The 25,080-nt window shown below is 42.6% G+C and overlaps 1 long non-coding RNA gene across 1 annotated transcript; it reads right to left on the bottom strand.

Moving 5' to 3' along the window:
• Window positions 1-11,164: 11,164 nt before the first annotated feature.
• Window positions 11,165-23,268, bottom strand: LOC109248785 (uncharacterized). The gene is made up of 3 exons (XR_008422640.1): window positions 22,051-23,268; window positions 17,190-17,288; window positions 11,165-11,344 (listed from the first exon to the last, which is right to left on the bottom strand). It is a non-coding gene; the product is annotated as an uncharacterized LOC109248785 (long non-coding RNA).
• Window positions 23,269-25,080: the final 1,812 nt, after the last annotated feature.

The following is a 25,080-nucleotide window of genomic DNA, read 5'->3' as shown; positions in this document are numbered from 1 at the left end:
TGCCAGCATGCAAAAGAAGCAGTACACTTACAAAGGAAAATGAACTAGACCAGCCTCAGAAGAGGATAGAACAACACATATGACTGCAGAAGACACAAGAATATCGATACCAAGTGCCATCTACATGATAAGAAGGTATAATGGAATTTAAAATGACATGGGAGGCATTGATCATACACCCTTTGCTTTTATTTGTCTTGTATTTATGACTGGATAACTGAAACTGTGCTATACTTGAATATGGATCAACACCTGATAGTTGTAGCTTAAAACTAATCAGCCATGTGAAGTCAATACTGGAACGTTCTCTGGTGTGTGAATGTTTTCAGGGATCTATGTCACAAAGAAACAAGGTGGGAGGCAAGTGTGTATGAATGTGGGTCAAAAATGACCTAAAGGTCTGAGTTAGACACACTTGAGGAGGAAATATTCCAAAGGCATTAAGGCCACAGAATTTACCTACCATCTCTGCTCATGGGCTATTCGGGGACTTGACCTAAGTGATATTCTGTGACACCAGGAGGAGAAGGACCAAACACTTTACACCGCTGTTCCAACTCAAACGTGTGAGGCCTTGGCGGTCCATGCCTGTCAGATAGTTCCAGAGCACCACAAGCGGAGATCCCAGTGTGCCCCTCAGCCCCACCTCAGTTGAATAATTACCGGAGCCAGCAATGGGTAGGTGTCGAGACTAGATTGGAAAAGACACAATTCCCCAAGATGGTGGAACCCCAGCCAAGGAATACCCTGTCTTGAAAAAACAGGAAAAGTAGAATGATGGTAGTTGGGGCCCTATCATGATTTCAACAAATTATATCCCAGTAAATGTTTCTATACTCCAAAAGCCTGGCTACCGAGAGAGTTCCATGTTATCTGTTTTAGGCAGATTGGGAAGAGAACTGGAAATCTTCGACTCCACTCTGACCGGAGCCATCCATCATCGAAGTCTTGATGGAGATGTGATCAAATATGCCAGGAAATCTAAAACGAACGCTCTCTAATGAAAGAATTTACTTCAGGGTATAACGCAGCCCAAGAGGAAGAGAGAGAAAGGGAAGGAGAAGGAGGCAAAACGAGAAGAACTCACAAAGGGACAAGCGGGTGGCAATAAAGGCACAGGAAGTCTTGGCTCCATTTAAATATATTATATATAAACAGATGTCAGTGTATGATGTATAGATACATATTGGTACAATATTACTACACAAATATATAAATATATATTAATACGCATAGGATGTAATTACATATATTAATCATAGTCTAAATAATTACAGTAATCTTGATGACAAACATAATGTATGTGTATAGTTCCTAAATGAAAAGATAAATAATGTAAAATATAATTTATCTTTAAGACACAGAAATATAGCTCAGAGGACACTTGCAAATAATGGGAAACGGGGCCAGAGGTGGGAAGAAGTATGAGTTGCTAATTTTCCCACTTTAATTCGGAGAAAATAGAAACTTCTTGGTTTCTGAAGTTGTTACATTGGTGTTGGTGTTGAGATGATTGATTTTAATAACCAAACTTCTGTCTGGTAATATCTGAGGCTTTTAGGAACTGTAAGTGGCTCTTCTGGAGAGTAAAATGGCATAACCTATCCAAGGTCTGAAATACCTTTGTAAATGTTGATTTAAAAATTCTACTTTTGGGAATTTTCCTAAGAGAGTAATCAGATGTACACAGAAGCACACAGATACATGCAATCAGATGTACAGCAGTTTGTGTGCAATTCTGTTTACAGCACCAGTATGTATGTGTACAAGAGGTCATTCAAATCCTGTACAATCAGGAAGGTGCCAGTGCAAGTTGCATTCTAGCCAGGATATTTCTGAGAGTGAAAGGCAGTGCTGTTAATAATTATACCAGGACGGCACGTGCCAAGAGGGATGGTGTCAGACACCAGCGTGTACTACGAGTACCATAGGTATATATTACCTTTATAGTCAGGAGAAAAAGGGTTACTTTAAAATCTACTAAGTTCTGGGGCGCCTGGGTGGCTCAGTCGGTTAAGCTCTGACTTCCGCTCAGGTTGTGATCTCACGGTTCGTGAGTTCGAGCCCTGCGTCGGGTTCTGTGCTGACAGCTTAGAGCTTGGAGCCTCCTTTGGATTCTGTGTTCCGCTCTCTCTCTGCCCCTCCCCTGGTCATGCTTTGTCTCTCTCTGTCTCAGAAAAATAAATAAAAAACATTAAAAAAATAAAAAAAAAATATACTAAATTCTTTTTTTTATTATTTATTTTATTTTTAGAGGGAGGGAGGGAGAGAGAGAGAGAGAGAGAGAGAGAGAGAGAGAGAGAATCCCAAGCAGGCTCCATGCTCAGCACGGAGCCCAACATTGGGCTCAATCCCACAACCTTGGGATCATGAACTGAGTCAAGATTTGGGGGGCCTCCAGCATATACAGGCTGAGATGCTGACATTCTAGCATCACAGGACTAGAGCAATCGAGAAGCTTGCCTGGCTGCTTCTCACCACTCACAGTCCCCCAGTCTGCTGTAAGACAACATGACTTTGATGATTCTCTGTTGTACACCTAAGATCTCTTAATCCAGAATTTCCTTAACTTTTAGGACATCAGAACAATCTAGCAGTATCTTAACCACACAAGCAATCAAACATCCAATAAAAGAAAAGTCATCCACTAGTAGGAGCACATTCCTTCACATACACATCTGTTAATGCACCAGGAATGACTGCACACAAAGAAAAGCTCTCAGGGAGTTTTGTGGAGGCTCAAAAGGCTGTCTCATTTAGCCAAGTTTTCCTGAAGGAAATAGGATCAGGGAGGCTCTCAGAGAGGAAGAGACATTGAGGTAGTCTTGAAGGAAGTCTTCACATGTCGGAATTTCACGAAGTCTTAGTGTAGCGGGTACAGAAAATATAGGTTGAAAGCCCAAAGGGAAGCTTCCAGAAAGGGAAGAGTGAGGAGACGCATGGGTCCTTCCACTGAACCATCTCACAGGCCCCGGCCTAGTACCTAACAAAATCATCCCTTGTGTCAGGAGGGTAAGCGTTTGCTGGGCCAAGAACCAAGTGTGTTTCGTTGGATCTCCACGTTCACAGCCTCCCTGGGCATAGATGACAATACCAGACACTCAACTGCTCCAAGCCACCTTTGTCCCAACTCTGACGCTATGAAAATGTGTTAGGGTTGCAGCTGCTAACAGACCTAGGAGTGACTGCTCTTCCCTCACCATTGTCTGCCCAAGGAGAAGGGGAATTAGCAGGAGTCTTCTACCAATGGGAGCGCTTTGAACTCTACCCAGTGTGAGCAGAGACTGTGGGGCTGACCTACAGGAGTGGTGTGAACAGCAACAGGTTGCCCAAGATCTCTGAGAGGATCGGCATTTCGAAAACAATCTTGCCACGGTTGGTGGCGTCGGACAAAGGAACTCAATGGCAAGATTATTGAAACTGTTGAATTTGTACCTGATAGGCAGATCGAAGGCTGACTTTTCTTCAATCCACTGATCATCACGACAATGAATGGGCAGAACTCATCGCCATAAATCAATTTTACTTTGTTTCCCACTGCCTCTTTCAAGTTTGCTCAGTGGGAGGACTTCTCCGCCCCTAGTTCAAAACTCACTCAGTAAATTGTTTTCTGATCTCTCATAGATCATGGAAGATCCTTCACACAGTTAAAAATAAAGCATAGGGGCGCCTGGGTGGCTCAGTCGGTTAAGCGTCCGACTTCAGCTCAGGTCACGATCTCGCGGTCCGTGAGTTCGAGCCCCGCGTCGGGCTCTGGGCTGATGGCTCAGAGCCTGGAGCCTGCTTCCGATTCTGTGTCTCCCTCTCTCTCTGCCCCTGCCCCGTTCATGCTCTGTCTCTCTCTGTCTCAAAAATACATAAAACGTTAAAAAAATTTTTTTAAAAATAAAGCATAGAATCTCCACTGAGAAATTAAAGTTCTAGTCACCTATAATAATTTAGATTCCAAACTTAATTCAAAGTTAAATCTTCCCGGCCTTCCTAGTTAGGGCCTTCTGTAATCTCTCCCTTATATCCCTTCTGCTCACCAGCCTGGTTTCTGACCCACATTTGCTTTGCCCTGGCAGGTTGCGTGAGCAGCCTCTTTACTCCCAGCCACTTCAGCCTGTCAGGTAGCAGCCTGCGTCTCACCCTTTGTCTTCTCAGTCAGCCCTCGGTCCACTTTGTCTCTCCAACTGTAGGTGATACGGTACTGTGCTGTGAAGAGTTTCACTGAGATGAAACTCTTGGTCTGAGATGAAGGGAAGCATCGCCCACCTTCACCCTTGCTCACAGCCCATGAACAGCTCCCCACAAATCAGTCCAAACTATGATAAGCTCCCTCTGATGCCCAGAAACCCAATCCTTTTATACTCTCAGTGTCAACGAGGAGTTTAAGAGTCACGTAACTGGTTTCTACTCATTCCTTTGAAAATTTTCATTTTGGTTTAACACCTTGTTATTCAAATGTGGTCCAAGGACCCTGTAGCATCGTCTCAGCGCTTGTTAGAAACAGAGAAACTCAGGTCCCTGTCTCAGACCTACAAAATCAAAATCTGCATTTTAGCAAGATTTCCAGGCAATTTGTGTGCATGTTAAATTTTGAGAAGTGCTGCTTTAGAAACTCTTTTCGACTGTATTTTGGTGTCTCGGTCAAAACTTCCTATTTAATTTTCTGTTAACACATTTGTGGTTCAACCTCCTTAATGTAGCAGCGTGGGTTCTATTTTCAGAAAGGAGGGATGCTGGTGTCTGTCCTTTGCAAGTTCGGATCTCCAACCGCCTAAAGAACTAAAGTAAATGTCTTTCTACTGAATTCAGACATTCCTCTGTTACTTCCAATTCAACATAACTTAAACCGAAGTCATCATTTTCCCCCAGACTTGACACCTCTTCCCGACTCCTTTTACCTATAAACCTACCCATTCTTTAAGACCTGATAAAGGTCAGTCTCCTCCAAGGCTTTTCTTGACTACTACGGACCACACTGATCACTCCCAAGTCTCATCTCACACACCGTATCATCCTTCAGCACTTCTTATATCCTGCTATGTTTCATTTAAGCTAGACTGCCCTGAATTGGTATTTAATTTTTTATTCATTCACTAATATTTATTGAGCACTTACTATGTGCCAATCAATGTTCTAGGAGCTGGGGATATAGTGAAAAGCAAAACAGATTAATTTTCTGCCCTTATGAAATGCATATTCTTGGGGAAGAAAGAGACAAAAAAATAGATAAACAGATAAATACGTAATCTTCTAATGATGACTATCAAATTAAGATCATGAGTCCCAACCTCTCCCTTTACCTGTAGCTCATACAGTCAGTTCTCTGCTCAGTATCTTCACTTGGATGTCTGACATGTGTCTCTAACTTAACATATCCCGATCGAACTCATGATTTTCACCCTAATGCCCCCTTTCTCAGTGTCCTCCGTCCCAATAAACGGCATCCACGTCCCATCGATCTCTCCTTCTGTCCACCCCACTTCTACTCCATCATCAAGTCCTGGTAACTCTGCTTCTAAACTTATCCAAAACATCGCCACGTCTCCCCACCTCCTCTGCTGCAGCTCTGACCAACAGCTCCTTTGGACTGTGACAGTAACCACCCGCCAGGTCCCATGCTTCCAGCTCCATCCATCTACCACAGTAGCACTCAACACAGGAGCCGGAGCAAACCTTTTACAGGGTGAGTCTGAGCATTCCCTAGCTCAAACCCTCCAGAGGCTTCCCACTGCACTAAGAATTAAATCCAGAGACGCTGCAGACTCTAAACTCCTTGTGACCACTGACTTTACTCCCACCTCTGTCCCCATGCCTTTCCTAGCCCAGCCACCTCAGCCTACTTGATGCTGCCCGACTCACACAGCAGGCTCCCTCCCTAGGGCTTTTGCAATTGATTGTAGCACTCTTCCCCCAGAGAAGGCCTTCTCCCACCTAGGAGGCTGGCCTTCTCACTTCCTTTAGATCTCTACTCAAACATCACCTCCTCTGAGAGGTCTTTCCAGATTACTTTACCCAACAAGGCACTCCCTCACCTTCTCCTTTTCTTTTCTTCATGACATTTGCCCACTGTCCACCCCTGCTGCCCCCCACCACCACCACACGGAAACACACATTTCTTCATTCACCTGTTTATTTACTGTCTTTTCACTAAAATGTAATTACCCTAAAAGGTAATTTCTACAGATAGCAAGAAATTTGTTGTTGTGTGGTTTGTTTTTTTTTTTAATTTTTTTTTTAACATTTATTTATTTTTGAGACAGAGAGAGAGAGAGCTTGAATAGGGGAGGGTCAGAGAAAGAGGGAGACACAGAATCTGAAACAGGCTCCAGGCTCTGAGCTGTCAGCACAGAGCCCGACGCGGGGCTTGAATCCACGGACCGCGAGATCATGACCTGAGCCGAAGTCAGACGCTTAACCGACTGAGCCACCCAGGCGCCCCTCTTGTGTGGTTTAAAACTATTTCATGCCAAGCCCCTCGACCAGTGTGTAGGGAGTCGATATTCAGTAAATATGTGTTGAGTAAGTGAAGCATAATTAGAGTACGTAAGTTTGCGAATTATTGACTTTGTTTAATGACAACCCAAAGTGTCCCTGTAATTACATCACTGTCACCAACTTGTATTTTAAAATGCTTCCTTAAGTAGGATTACAGCTGGGAACTGGCCCTCGCTTATTCCAGCCTGACAGTGTCATGCACATGAGTATCGTCCATCAGATGCATGAAGTAGAAGGAAAATTTGAGAGCAGTTGATCTAAAACACAATTTCCAGGCCCGTTGTGCAGGTAAGTTTTTCTTCTGGAGGCATTAAGTGACAAGGCAGGAGCTTGGCCTCAAGAAGCTGTCCCCTGACCTTCTCTGAGGAGTTGGGAAGATGTTGCCTCCCACATGCAGTGAGGAATTCACCCTGCCACCACCTTGCCTGCATCAGAGCAAAGATGTGGACATCAGTTTGATGGCGATGTCCTCTCGGCACGGCTCTGACTGTGACCCCTGACTGCGCTGTAGACACACACAGAAGTTTTTAAGAAACAGCCACACCCCTAGAGATTCTGATTTAATTGTTTTGGGTGAGCCAAAGCATTAGCACTTCTTAAAAGCTCCCCTGGCGATTTTAATGTGCAGCCAGGGGGCCAGCGTCTGGTCTATAATCCCCGGGTGTTAGCGCCAGGGTAACACAGAACAGAGGCACATTCTGGGCAGAGCCAAGTACGAGGCACTTGGGGTGAGACCCGGGAACCACAGCTGGTCTCAGCCTCCTTCAAGAGCTCACGGCCCTGTGGAGGGCTTCACAGCTGTATGCTCATATCCCAGTTAGAACACTGGGAACACTTCGGGGTTCGACAGTTCTAGAGGTGTGGAAAACTTAGGAAGATTCAAGAAAAGAATGGATGGAAATATCTGCGGTGTTTGGAACATGAAATATATGAGGCAAAAGTCAAAAATTAGGTTTAGCTAGCTTGGAGAAGTAGAGTTGGTAGGAAAGTTGGTAGAAACAGAGTTAACTTTTCGATCATTTTTAAGTGATTACATATATACCTACACGAAGAAAGATCTAGTGTACAAAAACGTGTGAGATAGACACAAGAGAGGTTAATTATTTATGCCTGTATTATACACACAAATACACACAGATTAGTTACAGGCTGATATTTACACAGTATTTACCATGGGCTGGGTACCATTCTAAACTCTATGTACAGCTGCGTGTATATTCACTCATTTAGCTCTTTGGATAACCCGATGAAATAGATACAGATATTCTTATTTTACGAGGAAGAATCTGAGGCACTCGAAGGTTAATTAACTTGCTCTTGTTACCATATGGATCTGGAACTTAAATCTAACTGGACTGGTTGCAGTGTGATACACATATACATACGTGTATATACATGTATATATACATAGATATATGTTATATACGCTGTGAGTTTATGCATGTATATATCCATCTTTCTGATACATACTATAGCTAGCTAGGTAGTACTATGGGTGAGTATACCCACCCATCCACAGACATACAGATGCACATACGTGTGTAGTAATGTCTTAAAGAACACACATACACATTTTGCTTTACAAAAAGATGCAGTTTGCTTTCAACAATAAGCAATACTTATTTAAACAATAACTTTTAACATTGGGATTCACAAACAAGTAAGCAAGAATTTTGAAGAGAAAAACACTTCCGCGATCATGTGATAACCCATTACAAATCCCTTGTTGGGAAAGGTTTTTGAGACAGATTAACTGGAAGGCACGAGTAGTTCAATGGAAAGTCTCGTACACTTGTTCTGAGTTATTTTAGCATGTGATGGATAAATATGGTGAAAAATGTGTTCTTTCAGGATTTTCCTGAGGGAAAACATAAAAGCCTGGCTTTTAAATATTAAGGCTCTGAAATTCGGTGACTCAATGACTTATTGTTCTCTAACTGGCTAATTGGCAGGGGGGCAGGGGGGTTGGTATTGGGGAGGATGGCATGTTCTTGAGGAGACTGCACATCAACAGGGCCATTAAAAAGCTTGAGTTTGGGTTTGTTTTTGCCTTCGCTGTTGTTATTTTAATAAATTAGGCAAGGTGCTTAAAGGATTGCCCAGGGAAGTAGTTGAAATGCCAGTTTTACAAATACCATCTAAAATTTTCTTGGAAATAGGTCTGGGTTTAATGCGATGATCTTTTTTTTTTTTTTTTTTGGTTAATGTTTATTTATGTTTGAGAGGGAGAGAGAGACAGAGTGCTAGTGCAGGAGAGGCAGAGAGAGAGAGGAAGACACAGAATCCAAAGCAGGCTCCAGGCTCTGAGCTGTCAGCACAGAGCCAGACACAGGGCTCAAACCCACAAACCGGGAGATCATGACCTGAGCTGAAGTTGGACGCTTGACTGACTGAGCCATCCAGGCGCCCCATGCAATGATCTTTTAAACGACGAATATGCACATGGTTCTAAAAATTAAAATATTCTTTTATTTTCTATTGGTTTACTTGAGAGACAATTTAGAAACCTTCCTATGTGGGATTGAAATTCTTTAATTTCCTAAATATTTGTGATTTGATCATTATAATGCAAACTCAGCTGAAAGGTTAATTTGAAATGAACTCACAACATAATCATTTGGTCAATTTAATTAAGTAGTACTGAGTGTAAAGAGTGTGCAGCAATAATGAACAAACATAAGCTGAGGGTGAGGGGTGAAAGTCTCCGAAGGTCGAGGATGATGAATAAGTAAGGAGGGTGATACCAGTTACACTGGCCCTTGTTCCATTGTCCCGAAGTTGTTGATAGTTAATGAAATATTTGAGTATCAAAGACAAGAGACAAAGGTGCTTTATGGAATACTGGTGACCAAAGTCTTCTTGTGAAAGGGCAGCCGCTCAACTTGGTTGATGCCCATTAAGGGCCAAGTTAGCCAATTTTTAAAACACAGAAGCCCTGCAGAGCCATCCCTTCCCTAGTTTCATATTCCCCTTTGTCTAGGATGTAGTAGGATGTGTGCTGTGAATGTAAATGGACTCTTCAGACGTAGTTACGAAGTGACTCGTGGAGCCCATAGCATTTCTGTCCTGTCAGCCGGATTTCCTCGGGGGGCTGGGTCTGCCACCTCCCCTGCCCTGCCCTGCCCCATCCGGTCTCCCCTACGGTTAGGGATCTCTGGGAGACAGGGAGCGTTTTCCCCTGCAGCTCGCACCCTGCCCATTCTTAGCCAAGCTTTCTGCTCCAAACCTTTCCTTGTGTCCTGACTCTGGTGGTGAGTGGAGCTACATCTCTAGGATCCCCACTTGGATCTTTCTCGAAAAAGACCAAAAGCAGGTAGCAGGGCCACTGCCTATCCCATGCCCCTCCTCCTGGCACTGCCCAGATCTTGTCATCAGAGGCGACCTTCCACACAGGAGGTACCATTAGATCATATCAGCCCCAGGAGAGAAAAACCATCTAGCACTAGAAGAAAAAGGATGGCAAGAGTCTCAAAGAACTTATTTTAATCATCTTCACTTTTCCAGAGCTACCAACAATACCTGGCAGTCACGGGTGTTCAATAAATACTGGTTGTACTGAACTTAGACTCCTTTTCTTCCTCCTCCCAACGTCACCTTCAGGATCAGCAGCCCTATTGGGGGTTTCTCATGAAATTACCATAAAATATTTTACTTATAATGCCTCGCATGTGAATTGTCCCAGGTCAACAAAATTTCCAAAATTCAGATGCCTTAATTAAAAAAAAAAAACTTTTTAAGAGATAAGGTATGGTATATAATTTGGAATATAAGGCATAATAGTAAAGAAATGAGTTTTAAAACTCTGTAAGTGTTAAAAACTGGCAATTACCAAAATGCCCTTTAATAGTGGAATGGATAAATAAACTGTAGTATAGCCACACACTGGAATACTATATAGCAACAAAAATAAACAGTCTACAGCTACACAGAAAAATATGAATGCATGTCGCAAATATAATATTCAGAGAATTAAGCCACATACAAAAGAATACAGTGTAGGAGTTCATCTATATAAAGCACAAAGCAGACTAAATGATCTATGCTATTAGAAGTCATGATAGTGGTTGCCTCATAGGCAGAGGTTCTCAACCAGGAGTGGTTTGGTCCTCAGGGCATATTTGGCCATATCCGGAGAGATAGTTTTCGTTATCATGCCGGAGATGAGAGTTGCTACTGTGGGTAGAGGCCAAGGATACGGCTCAAGATCCTGGAGTACATAGGACAGCCTCCCCCACCCCCAGCAAAGAACTCTTCGGCCCAAAACATTAATAGTGCTGGGGTTGAGAAGCCCTATCTTAAGAGGAGTCATGGCTGAAAACATACAGAGGAAAGCTTCTGGGGTCTGGTAATATTCTGTTTCTTATCTGCTTGCTGATTACACAAGTGTGCTCCATTGGAAAATTCATCAAGCTATACACATGGCACGTGTACTTTTCTAGATGTACATTATCTGTCAACAACATGTTTTTAAAATGCTGAAAAGCTACCTATGCTTTAGTAAACCTTTGTTTAATAAAAAATATACCCTAGGATTCAAACAAAGAATATGCTAAGCAGCTCTCAGCTTACATTAACCAAAATCATCTAGACTTAGTAGAAAACAGAAAAAAACAAGTAACATGTTATAGAAAACCCTAAATGTTTAATGATAAGACACAATTTAAATCTTTCACTCATCGAATCTTGCACTGAATATTAGAATTTAGGATGCACTTTAAAATGGCAATGACAATTTCGTAAAAAAGAATCATGCACTAATAAAAAATGCATGAATGTTTTATTTACCAGAAAATCCTGCTTGATCTGTAGGTAGGAATCTGGCCAAGTCACTTAGAATCAGAATTTGTTGTGTCAGCATCTGCAGAGACCAAAGAAGAAATTATCTACTTTAAAATGCCTCAGTGCTTTCCATAGCTTCTTCTTGGGACCTCTCTTCAGCCTGCACATCTGCAGCGTCTCCTGCTCTGGGGTTGTTGGTTCGCAAACCAGACCCATACATGGAGGCCAGGCAGAGACCCAAGGAAAGGGTAGGCCACTCCAGATTGGCAGATGGCAGGTTTAACAAGCAAGGGAACTTACTTGCCAGGCTTGTCTTGGGTGGCCATGAGACGAGTAGACCCATACCTACTGCCAGAATCTTAAAAAGTTTACATAAATTCCTGGACAGGGTTCAGTCATGTATAACGACCTTCCAGAGGGTCTCAACACCACCTACCTCACTATCTCGAATCTGTGCCCTTGAAAATGGCTCCAGTTGTAGGAAAGGTGGGCAGAAGTTACATTCCAAGGACAGGAGAGGGGTTGGGGAATCTCTCATTACCCGCTAGCAGCTTGTGGGTCAACTTGGGATCACATCCTCTTGATGACCTTCCCCAACAGTGATGAGGTCCTTTGGCCCATGAAATTTACAAGATTTTCACTGAATGAATTGTTCTCAACAGAGCGTTCTGAATGAGAAAGTCTACTGTGGTCATCCTGTCCTCACCTCCCATTTATATGTTGTATGTGTTGAGGGCAAATAACTTCTCTTCTTAGTTCCCAGGCCTCCAATCAAGCCTCATGTGGAAGGAGGTAGGTCCCAAAACCATGGACTCCAATCCAGATGGAAAGAGATCTTGGAAGGGGGTAAGTCTATTTTGCATGTAGAGGAAACAGGAATAATTATGGCCAGAACATAAGGCTGTGAAAGATCATTTACAAAAATGGCCATAGTTACTTTCTTCCCTCAATCTAGACCTCCATGAACCATGGCTTTGCAGTTCTTTCCCTGGGGAGATGGAGTCCATTTCACCCCTGCTTGAAATCCGGACTGAACTCGGGGCTTGTTTTGATTAAAAGAGTGTAGTTTGGAAAGTGAGGCCATTCCAGTTTGGAGCCTAATGCTCAAGAAGTCTCGCCCACTTCTGCTTACAAGAGCCATGCCCCTGCCTCGTGAATAAGCCTGGGCTAGTCAGCTGGATAATTAGAGACCACATGGAGTAGAGACAAGCCATTCCAGATGAGGTCATCTTAGACCAGCCAGGTCCAGCTAATCAAGGGGATGCCCACAGATATGCAAGTGAGTCCATCGAAGACCAGAAAATTAACTCAGCTGAGCCCAGTTCATATTGGCAGCCCACAAAATCATGAACCAAATAATTTAGAGTGATTTCTTGTATACCTTTGTCCTCAGAAAGATGACTGTAAGCAGCTCCGGCATTTATTCTATTCACGTCAAGTCCAGTTTTATGAATAGCCCCTCTTTCTCAATAGTTGGCCTAGCTCACGTAGCGTAACACCGTGGCCAGGGAGTTGGATGCTTGGTGGCCATATCTTGGTCCTTTTCAGAAACTGGGGAGATGGGATAGACTGTGAGATAGTGGTACTTCCCAAAAGGCAAAAATGCACAACGCACAGGTTGCACCGTATCTCATTGCCTCTAATGTGAGAATTTAGCTGCTACTATGTTTCCAACTGGTTGGTCACTCATTGCTTTGTAGATTCTGTCCTCACCACGGACACCAGAGAAATTCATTTATTCGTTATTCTACTTGCATGATTTGAAACATGAAGGATCACGAGGAAAGAAAGTCAATCAAAACAAGTTTTGTCTCTTGAACGCTTCAGTGTTTGGATTTCTGGATGACTTATCTTCTACCATATTTTATCCTTGGAGCATATCACAGATCTTTTCTCCTGAGAGTGAAGGAAGGAAGTGTTGGCCAATTTTACACTGTGACATGTTACGGAATGACTCTCCTTATAGCGAATGCTCCCGTTTGTATGGAAAGTAGAATTAGAAGCATAAAATGAAGAAAGAGATGTTAATGCTTGAATAATAAGTACAGAGCATTGGCAGATAATGGACAAAAGAACACTATTTCCTTTAATCTTACTTAATAAGCTTTGTCTTCTAGCCTTTTGATTTTTTTCTGGCTGACTGCGGATGCGCTTGACTTGAATTTATTTACTTTCAAAAATAATCAACACTAAGAGGTGGACACGGTGCGCGAGTGGGAGATGCAGTGGAAAGCACTGACAGAGCTTACTGATCCTTCAGGAGATGAAGAGTGTGTGGGTTCCTTCTGTTGAAACATTGGTTTTGTGATGGGTAATTCACCAAATCATCCTGGTGCGTAAACCACTCAGGAACCAAGAAATGAATTCTAATACATTCATAGGATGGAATGATCTGCAGCTGTTGAATAGTGACAAGGGGAGTGTACATAACATTTTGCCAAGTGAAAGAAATTTCTAGCAGTATATTATATTATCATTTTCATTACACACACACACATATGTGTGTATATATATATGTATGTATATATAGATATATGTATACACACACACACACACACACACACACACATATATTACATATATATTACCAGTGGGGTCTCCAAAGACAGATCATTTGAGTGCATTTCTCCCTCTAATGTTTCTTTATGTTTTACAGGCTCCCAGTGTTAGAATATATATATATATATGTGTGTATATACATATATATGTATTTTTTTTTTCTGTGTCTCCTTCTCTCTGCCCTTCCCCCACTTGTGCTCTGTCTTACTCTTTCAAAAAAAAAAAAGAAAAGAAAAGAAAGGGGAGTCTGGGTGGGTGGCTCGGTTGGTTAAGCATCCGAGGCTTTGGCTCAGGTCGTGATCTCATGGTTTGTGGGTTCGAGCCCTGCATCAGGCTCTGTGCTGACAGCTCAGAGCCTGGAGCCTGCTTCGGATTCTTTGTCTCCCTCTCTCTCTGCCCCTCCCCCACTTGTGCTCTGTCTCTGTCTTTCAAAAAAAAAAAAAAAAGAATATATATATATATATATATATATATATATATATATATATTACCAGTGGGGTCTCCAAAGACAGATCATTTGAGTGCATTTCTCCCTCTAATGCTTCTTTATGTTTTACAGGCTCCCAGTGTTAGAATGTATTACATTCATAATTATAAAATATAAAAATGTAAATGTATCAATTAACTATATTGATAGTCATGCTGACAAAATATTTGCAGCCAGAAAAAAACTGATTCCCTCCCTCCTCAAGGTGTGTCCCTCTTGTATGAATTTTGAAATCAGTATTGTAGTCTGATGGGGATATTCTTTTCAGGGCTGCTGGGTCTAAGCTAAACTACATAATTCCTGACATCTACAGAGGACACGCTCATGTCACCCTGTTCTAAGTATTTCATGAGCTTACGCTCATGGGATAGTCAGAATATCCTATGAGGTGGTGACTACTGTTATCATTTATGATATTTTATTTATCATCTCATTCCATGAGAACATGGAAGCGTGGAGATTTGAAGCTCAGACTCCAGGGTTCTTGCTCTTGACAAATATTCTACAGTTCTCTCCTGTCTTGTGAGACCGGCCTTTCCAAGTATCACTCATCTGAAAAGGAAGGACCTCTTAGAGAAGAATGTAGAACTGTGAATGCAGAGCTGAGGTAGCCACAGAAGGTCCTGATGTTCTTCTCTTTGTCTCTTCATGGAGGAATTCACCTTGAGTTTTCAGGACAGCATCTACCATTTAGAAGCTGAGAAGGATGTAGGGAAGAAGAGACTCCGGCACCCTATTTGCCTTATGTGGGTCCCCTTTGTAAGGCTTGGGATACAATTCAGGTAACCAAACTGATATCTCAGGACATGGTGTCCATAAGATATTGGTTGTGTGCTAAGATAAAATGTTCTGTACTTGAGAATCGCTGCACTAGGAAAAGTTAGAGGTCTGTTGCAGGACTGCTCAGAGCCTTTATTATGCCCATGTACCTTTTGGTATCCGTGAGTTAGATACAGTGTGCACCACTGCCCAACTTCGTTCAACCACAAACATCTTCTCATGGAGCAACTTCTATTAGCGCCCCCAAATTAGTGTTCCGTGGGGCAAAATTTGAGAAACACTAGTCTCAAATAATGGTACTCTTTTAAAAAAAATTTTAACGTTTATTTTTGAGAGAGAGAGACACACACACACAGAGTGCAAGCAGGGAAGGGGCAGAGAGCAAGACACAGAATCTGAAGCAGGCTCCAGGCTCTGAGCTATCAGCAAAGAGCCCCATGCAGGGCTCGAACTCATGAACCGCGAGATCATGACCTGGTTTGGAGTTGGCCGCTCAACTGACTCAGCCACCTAAGCACCCCTCAAGTAGTGGCATTCTTCATGTTATTTCCATTTTTCCTAGTCTTCAGTGATTTTTTTCAACATCCCAACCTTATCTCAAGTGTTCTCTGGAGACACAAGGAAAAGATTTGTGTCCTTGTTTGGGTATGTTGATTAGAAGAAGAGTAGAAATCCACTGAGACCAACATGGTGGAAGGAAGGTGGGGGAAATAAATCTTGGTGCTGGAATAGGAACGGGGTCTGAAACTTCACCAAGTCCACCATGAGCTCTCTCTCCATCTACAGTAAACTGTGGGAGGTTTATTGTTAATGAAGCTGTGTTTCCTTCTAGTAATGTTAGTTGAGCTTGGCCTGTTGAACTGCAGAACTTGCTATATGATACACATGGTTACCAGAGGAGCATATGGAGGAGCTCATCACCAGTGACCTGATTCAAAAGGCACGATGGGGTGGGAATGATGCTACATTCTCGTTTTGTAGATGGCAAAGGAATGAGAGATGTTTATAGAACTCAAAAGGTCGTGCAGAAAGTCCTTTTCCAAGTTTGCCTCCTGCACACGCTCATCTTCAAAAATACTGTAGAGTATATATTTGGTTGAGTTGTAAGGTTGTACATGGAAAGAAGTTGAACATTCATGCTAGGAAGAGACTGCCGGTCAATTATTAGGAGCATTACTGTGCTTGGTAATACAACCAACTGATAAATATTTCAAAAACGTTTTTGTGCGTGCCTTGGAATTACAACTATGTCTTATTTAAAGAATGTTGGAGAGGGAACAAGAATAATGAGGAAAAAGCATAGAAAATCACTAAAATAATTTGTTAGACGGCCTCTGACTTACAACCCATTTTATTCAGTTAGTAAGGCTAAGTTATCCGTTTGGCAGATGACCCACTTCCTCAATGACCCCAGCAAGATCAGCTGAGCCAGTCCAGTCCCAAAGAACCACCCAGCTACCCCATAGAATGATGAATTAGTAAGTGCTTATTGTTTGGGTTTTTAAAAAATTTTTTTAAATGTTTATTTATTTTTGAGACAGAGAGAAACAGAGCATGAATGGGGGAGGGTCAGAGAGAGAGGGAGACACAGAATCCGAAGCAGACTCCAGGCTCTGAGCTGTCAGCACAGAGCCCGACACAGGGCTCGAACTCACGGACCGTGAGATCATGACCTGAGCCGAAGTTGGACACTTAACCGACTGAGCCACCCAGGCGCCCCAAGTGTTATTGTTTTAAGTTGCGACGTTTTGATGTGGTTTGTTACACAGCAACATCTAACTGATGCAGTGTCCTTGGCATGGTGAAGATTTGGAGTCTTTCCCTTGATGACCTGACCCCACTTTGGCTCTTAACGTCATAACAGAACCTCTGAACTTCAGCCAAATCCCACATCAGGTCTCCGGCCTTGGCAAACCACCTCCCATCCCCTGCAACAATATCGCCTACCCCCTCCCGACAGTGCCCCCTGCAGGCTTGCTGGCCCTCAATAATCAGTATCTTCCACTCCATACAGGAAGTATGCAGGCATTTGTGGATTTCTTCCATGCTGTATAACAGCTGAGGGAGTGTCGGGGTTCCATCTCCTATTCTTTCTCACCTTAAGTTGGACACAGTTCCACTCCTGCTTGGCAGCGGCTGCTCTGTGTTGCCAGATGGGAGCCACGCGGGGCTGTCTCCTTCCAGAGTCCCAGATGAGCTATGGAAATAAAGGAGTACCATGCAAATAAGAAAGCCACCATCGCTTGCATTTGGTAGAGTCAAAAGCAGACAGGAGAGTAGGAAAGTTTTATAACTAAAGAGAAAAGGAAGGTATTAAGTATGATCTGATTGGACGCTGTCGGCATAGGAAGTCTGGACGCAGTCTAACTAGAAGCGGGGCATCTTACACGATTGGTTTAGAAAGTATATTTGGCCTTCTCTGTTTGATCCGGATTGGAAGCTGGGGCAAAACAATTAAAAAGTTGGCAATTATTAACAAAATGCTAATTGTTCTGGGCCAGATGCTACAGAGGTTGTGTTTTCGCTTCCTGAACTGGTTGCTGCAGAGGTTGTGAGCCAGCATTCTATTGTCATACATGGTCTGGTCATTTTCCTTTGTATATTCAGTCTCTCAGTCTTCCTTTTGGCAACTCTCTCACTCCTGCGAGTGATGGGTTGGCCAATTCAGGGAAGGCTACAGATCCAGATCTTCACTGTGGGGATGGTTCAGTTGTCTCCATGGTCAACTGCATAACTGCAAGATCACCTTGAGCTTTTGGTTGTTGTGTTGTCACGGTGATTATCTGTCAAGAGAGGAGCTATGCAGTAGGATTTACTATTCTGGATAGGATGCCAGAGACCAACATCATGACCACTGACAAAAACCAAGAATAATTAATAGTCCCTGTAAGACACTTACAAGAACCAGGAATCCCAACTGCCCATCCCAGGCCCAGTAAATGAATCCCAGGGGCCATAAAGATCAACCTAAAAATGTCAAGTAGCTGTTTCCCTAAGGCAATGTATTACCTGTTCTACTTTGCCTGTTTCTTTAGTCTAAGTATTAGCAAAGACTAGCAATGGCACAGATACCACCAAGACCAGCCAGCAAAAAATCTAGGGTAATATAATTGTCCATCGTTACTTGTGCCAGTGAGTTGAGATTGGTCTGTACATCATCTAGGGTGGAGGTGGTATTGTTAATCATTTCTGCCAAAGTTAATAATTATTTATTTATTTATTTAGAGAGCACGTGCATGAGCGAGTGAGCTAGGGAGGAGCAGAGGGAGAGGGAGAGAGAGAATCTTAAGCAGACTCCACATTCAGCATGGAGCCTGATGCAGGGGCTCAGTCCCATGCCCCCTGGGATCATGACCTGAGCTGAAATGAAGAGTTGGACACTTAACTGACTGAGCCACCCAGGCTCCCCACTGATAAGTTTTTTTTCTAGATTTTCTGCTTATAAGATTTTCCCATTGGAAACACTGCTGTCATTCTTCACATAAACAACTGGTTAGTAATTTCTCAGAATGCCTGGATAATCAAGAATGGGCTTGTTTGGGAACTTTCATCTCAGTTGGAATTTGCTATGTTCATGATTTCTAGAATTAGGATCTCTGTATAGCGATGTCTTGGCATACTATTGCTAAAGTGCATGAAGTATGAGTCAGAGGCAAACAAGACAAGGCATTCTGGCTGCAAAAGAAGTAGTATCCAGTAGGGGGCACATGGAGACCCAGGAGAAAAGGAGTCCCTGATGGTGGAAGAGGAGGTCTTACATTAGCCCAGTTACAGTTTTGATCGCTATTAATGTCTTCCAGGTGGCAAGTAATTGGCCCATCACCCCATGAAGGTGGTTGAATTCCAATGTCTTATAATAATTGGTTCTTTTTCTGAGAGAAGGGCACTACCAAATTCATGTGTTGATTTAATTAAGGTCATTTGTCTATTTTGATGCAAATGCCATTCCTTATGGCCTTGCTTATTAAGACTGAAATCCCCCCGAGATTTTTTATCATGATGATCTGGTGATGGATGGCATATACAGCAATCAGCGAGACTCAAGGCAGTGGTTACTGTTTGGGATAATCCAAGAATGGCATTAGAATGCGTATGTGCTGACCTAACAGTTATAATAAAGACCAAAAGGGCCATTATGGGTGGACAATAACCAAGGGTCTATAGGAAATGAGCAGAATGGTTATAAGTGAGCAGATGAGCAAGCTAATTCCAAAACAGGAATTAGCCAGGAGCCTCGTCCTATGTCTCAGGCAGTGACTGTCCACTATCCTAAGTTATTCGCATATTCCATAGACCTTGGGTCAGCTACCTACTTCCAAAAGTTGGCTGCTACTAGAGGATATCTGAGAATTTGAAATTTGAGGTCCTTTAATGTAGTAGACTGCCAACTGTGTGGAATTCTGAATGCTTCTTTAATTATGAAACATGGACCCAAGGATGGACTCCCTGGAGTTTCACTGCTATATTTGTTGCTAACAGTATATGATAGGGTCCATTCCAATGAAGTTCAAGAGTAGTTTTTCTTTGAGGTCTCTTCTAATAGGTGAAATTTTCTGGTTTAAGATTGATAGGAGGCTGAAGCTGTTTAGGAAGATGTTGTGGGAGGGCAGCCTTAACCTGTTGATGATGGGAATGAGTACATGAGTCCTTTGCAATGTTTTGCCAACTCTGCAAGAAACAGGGTAGAATATCAGAAATGAAATCCCTAAATGTGTGGGTCTTGCAGTTACGAGATCATAGGGGGATAATGATGTGTGCCTGAGGGAGTGGACTGAATGGCCACAATCTCCTACAGCTCATCTTTTCTTTTTGTGTATGATTAAATTATGGTCTAATAAAATTCTGTTGGAAATGTTTTGGGTATGTCTTTTAGCAGACTTTTCTCTAATTTGGGGGGCCCTTTTGTACCCTCAGGATTATTACAAAAGAGTGACTCGTAGACCCCTTTCTGTGTTTGTTCGATCAGTTTTTGCCATCCAGGATTTAGCATCTGATGTTTTGATCAACACGTGTACAAGTTGATATAATTCAGGTAACCTTGGGACATATGCACCCAAAAGAAAGGTAAATTCTATCAATAGGAGCTGGCCTTCTCTGGGTTAGGGAAATTCTGAATTCTAACTGTATATTCAGCTTGGATCCAAGGCATACCTGACTCATGGCAGGAATGAATTTTTAGAAGCAACCAGCATTTAGGGGTCTTAGGAAAGTCAGTAGGAAAAGATAGGGGATCTGGACAAGGGAAAGAAGAGAAAGAAGTTATCAGAAGTGTGGAAAGAGAGAGATCAGAAGGAAAAGAGGGATGAAGGAGAGCTGGATATAAAGAGGGATCTGGAGGACAAAGAGGGAGAATTTACTCAGGAAATGAGTCTAATTTGTCATTGCTTAGGATTGTCAGGCTTCTCATTGGCTTCGGCCAAAGAATCTTATGGTGAAGCAATTTTTTCAATCAGAATTTCATTTGGAGGCCTCTGCATACCAATAAAAATGCTGCCTATTAAATCTGAGAAGTCTCGGATCCTTTGTTTTCTAAGGCACCTCCCAGATGAACAATTTTATTCAAGCCAAGTGTTCCCAGGGTGGCTACTGAATCTCCAAATCATCGCTGGTGAAGAAGTGCCATATTTTGGGAATTAGGATTATAAGAAGAGTTCAGGTAGAAAGCAGGAGTTTCTCCTGGAGGAGGAGGAGTAAAGGATTTAGACCGAGATGGTCCCTTGGGAGCAGGCAACCCTGTGTAAAGTGATGCTTGTGCACTTTGTAGCTTGGCCCCCAACCTGATGGTTTGGCTGCCTCTGAACACAGACTTGACCATCAGCACCTCCAGGCAGGTGGAAAACCGAAGAGAACATTCAGCAAAGAGAACATTTTCTCTGGATCAAAGCCAAGCTTTCAGAACAAAAAGAACAAAAAATGTGGTAGAAGGAAAATCTCACCCCGTCTTACAGGTAACGTGGCAAAATTTGCCCCAATGGGCTTTGCTTTGCTGGGAACCACAAACTCAGGCTCAAAGGGACCTATGCTTGCTTCCTATTCTGTGATTCTCCTTCCTATGGCAAACACTTTTGAGAGCACATCACACAAAACAGAAGCGCAAAAGAGCAAAACGGGTAAAAAAAAAAAAAAAGCCTGATTACATTAAGGGTGCCAAGCCAATAGGTACCAAGAACAGAACCCAGGTACCGAACTGAGAATAAATAGTGGAGGAATTCCACGTCCAGAGAGCAGAGCTCAGGACCAGGGCTGGTTCGCAAATGTTTGGTGAGAACCTGACAAGCCACAGTGGCGAGGCACAGGGGGCCTCTGTGGGCACCTTGCCTGGTAAAGGCTGGGGTCCGTGGCGGTGGGCAATGCAGTTTGTCTCAGTAGAACCTTTAGGAAAACTGGAAATAAATGAAGACCACCCAAATGAAAATAAACAGAAGCTTTTTGTTCAGCACTTGTGTTTGGCAGAGGCTCAAAGGCAGGCAGGGGAATAGGAAAGCTTTATAATGAAAAAGAGGAAAGGCTTCCAGCAACCTTCCTGACTGCAGGCTGGGGCACGAGGAAGCCGGAAGCAGGCTACCTAAAAGCAGGGCAACCCTACGTGATTTTGGAGCGTATTTGGCTTTCTCGGTTGTCCCTAAGTTGGAAGCAAGGGCCAAAAAATAAGGAAGCCGGTAGCCAGTGACCAAGTCCTGATCATTGAGGGCTGATTGCCGCAGAGGCTGTGGTTTGGCTTCCTGCCTGGTTGCTGGAGAGGTCATGGGTCAGAGCCCTGTAGTCATCTCTGGTCTGGCTATTGTCCGTTTGTACATTCAGTCTCTCAGGGGCTCAACTCCGCCAGCCCCAAATGCTATGTGGTTTTCAACTTCTCACCACCTTTCCTCATTTGCTATTCTCAGCGCCCTGGGGACCAAGAAAGATTCACAAGATTCAGTCCTGCATCTTTGGGAGAACCAGCATTATTTTTTACCTACCACACTCATTTCAAATGATCCCCTTGCTCTTCTGGTAGAGAGATTTCTTCTTTTTCCTCTTCCTCCTTGCCTTCTTCCTCCTCCTCCTTCTCCTTCTCCTTCTAATGCTCCTCTAATTCTCCTCTTCCTTCTCCTCCTTATTTTTCTTCCTCATCTTTTACCCCTTTTTCTTCTCCTCCTTTTCCTTCTTCTCCTTTCCTTTTCTACAGAACAGAATCTTCCTCCACATTATATCCCCTTTCTTTCCAGATCTTTTTTGTCTCCTGGAGTCATAAGCCTCTTGGCTCTGCCTTAAAGGTAGTGATGATCATAGTGGAGGGGGGAATTACTGAGAGGAGAAATATCCTCAATGAACCGTCAACACTGCAGCCAGCATGGAAACGCTTCATCTCTGGAAAGAATTTCAAAACACATGAAAATTCAGGTCACCTGACTAAAAAAAAAAAAAAAATCAATGTGAATATTCAGCATGCGCAAAAGCTTCTGAACATCTTTGAATTGTAAATGTTGGTGGATGAGCATTTTCTCTGGCATCTTCATTCGTGTAATAAATATTTATCCAGCACTTCCTATGTGCTAGGCTCAGTGAGCAAAACAAAAATCTGTGCCCTCATGCAGCTTATGCCCTAGTGGGGAAGACAGACAATAAGTAGTAAACAGAATAAGAAAGTTAATAGTGTGTTAAAGGGTGACAGGTGCTATGGAATAAAGAAAATGCAGAGCAGGGCAGCGAGGGAAAGAGGACAGATTCACCTGCCTGGGGATGCCTGACTGCCACTGCAATGGCAACTTCATTGCTAAAGCCTCAGTGAATAAGATCACGGCAATTAAACCATCCCTCAGGCTTTGAGGATTGTTACGAAGGGGATGCACACTCACACACAGGGCACTGGCTAAGTTTCCGGGCATTATTGCTAATGTTATTAGTCCCCAGCACAACGGCAGGCTGAATCAGCTGCTTCAGACCTCAACTGGTTCAGGGTTCAGCGAAGCGTTCTATCTGATTTGGCTGTAGAGGTTATCAACCAAGCCTGGGCTTTATCGTGGGGACCTAATTTATAGTAAGAAAATTCTAAGAGAAGACAGTCGCAAATGAAGGCTCTGTAAGTTGGTAATCATCTATACTCCCGTAAAATAACATTTTGTATCAGTATCTCTTAGCAGCAGCAGGATTCCTTATTGGATACTGTAATCAGTGAATGACAAGATTCTATAATTACTTCTATACTGTCCTTCCAAGATAGAATCAACCTTACTAAAGAAGGCAATAAAGCTTTTTAGAAGCCATTATTTAGTAGGGAATGTATAGCTGTATAAAAAATATTCATTGTTCCAAAAAAAAAAAAAAACCACCTTGGAGAAAAATACTGTACTTACTAGAAACAATGAATTCTTTTCTAAGCATTTCTATTTCTAGTTCTGTTTCGTCTAGTATGATCTATGTCATCAACGCAAGATACACATATGGTCACATGTCTTTTGTTTTTCCAGTTAATCACTGCTGAAGAGCAGAGTCCAGGGTGTGCATTTTGAAGCCTCCCATTTCTCCTTGGATTGTCCAAAAACATGAGTGTTCACTTAGTGAGCACTAAACTCCATCCTGTTTCCTCACACGGCATGCAGACTGGATGTATGTTGTGGTCCTCTGCTCTCCTACCGTGCTGGGTGGAGCTCTGAGGACTGGTCCTATGCAGCTTGGTTTGTCAAAGTTGGTGTCAACGCATACGTTTTCATTTCTCCAGGACAAAGGCCCAAGGTGAGATCGTTGGGTTGTGTGGTAGGTTCGGTTTTTGTCGGAAAAGCAATAGCCACACTGTTTTCCAGAGCGGTTGCACCTTTGTACATGCCTACCAGCAATGCGTGAAGTGTCACGGTTTCTCTGTCTCCTCGCCGGGATTTGGTGTCGTCACAATTTTGTTATCCTACCCATTCTGATAGTATGTAGTGGTACCTCATGGTAGTTCTCACTTCCATTTCCCTTGGCTAATGATGTCGAGCATCTTTTCGTGAAATATCTCTTCACGTCATTTGCCCATTTTCTAATTGGACTGTTTGGGAGTATACTATTGAATGTTGAGAGCTCTTTATATATTCAAGATACAAGTCCTTTGTCAGAGATGTTATTTGAAAATATTTTTTCCCAGCATACCACTGTCTTTTCATCCTCTTAATAGGGCCTTTTACACAGCAAATGGGTTTAAAACATTTTTTGATGAGGTCCAATTTAGCCAATTTTCCTTTCACCCACTTGCTTTTCATTCAACAAATAATTACTACATGTCTACGGTTTATCAAGATAATGTTCCAGGTGCCCATAGGAATCAAAGATGTGACATGGTTCCAACTTCAAGGCATTTCCAGTCTAGTTGGGGAGATTGGTGATACACCCAAATAACTAATATTACCTAACAAGTGTTACGTGGAATGGAAGAGGTAGAGATACATGTTTGTTTTTTTGTTTTTTGAAAATCAGATATTATGTTTTGGCTGACAGCAAAGTAGTGGGCAAAGGTTTCATCACTTCTATGCCAGCAGATGCCACACAATGGTATGGAAACTTCCTTTATAAACTCGTTTTTTCCCAGATTGAAACAATCGTTTTTAGATAGCTAACATATTAAATCTCATTATGTGCCAAGAATTTCACAAACATTGTATCAATAATAATCTTGCCGGGCAGTGGAGAGGATTATACCATATTTTAAATTTAGAGAATCTAGGATTCAGCAAAGTTCAGTAACTTGTCCAAGGTCACAAAGACAGGAAGCAGTAAGGTCATAGGAGCACCCTGGTCTTTTGTGATTTTTAATTTTACCCAGAATCCTCCTGAGACATGTCCTTTTCCTGCCAGTATAAACTCATCAATCTTCTGGCTAAGAAATGGACTGTCTGATTTATGTTTTAAAAAGATGAGATACACATCCTTGGTGCACAAAAGTCAACGAGCTCTTCTTGATAAAGGAAGAATCCATTCAAACTTTTACAGTGGTCAAGATGATGCAAAAAAGTGGAAAAACAAGCACTACCTGT

Source organism: Panthera pardus, unplaced genomic scaffold (assembly GCF_024362965.1).
Source record: "Panthera pardus isolate Hobbes unplaced genomic scaffold, ASM2436296v1 HiC_scaffold_16, whole genome shotgun sequence".
NCBI classification, from domain to species: domain Eukaryota; kingdom Metazoa; phylum Chordata; class Mammalia; order Carnivora; family Felidae; genus Panthera; species Panthera pardus.
This window is presented reverse-complemented; position numbering and strand designations above follow the sequence as displayed.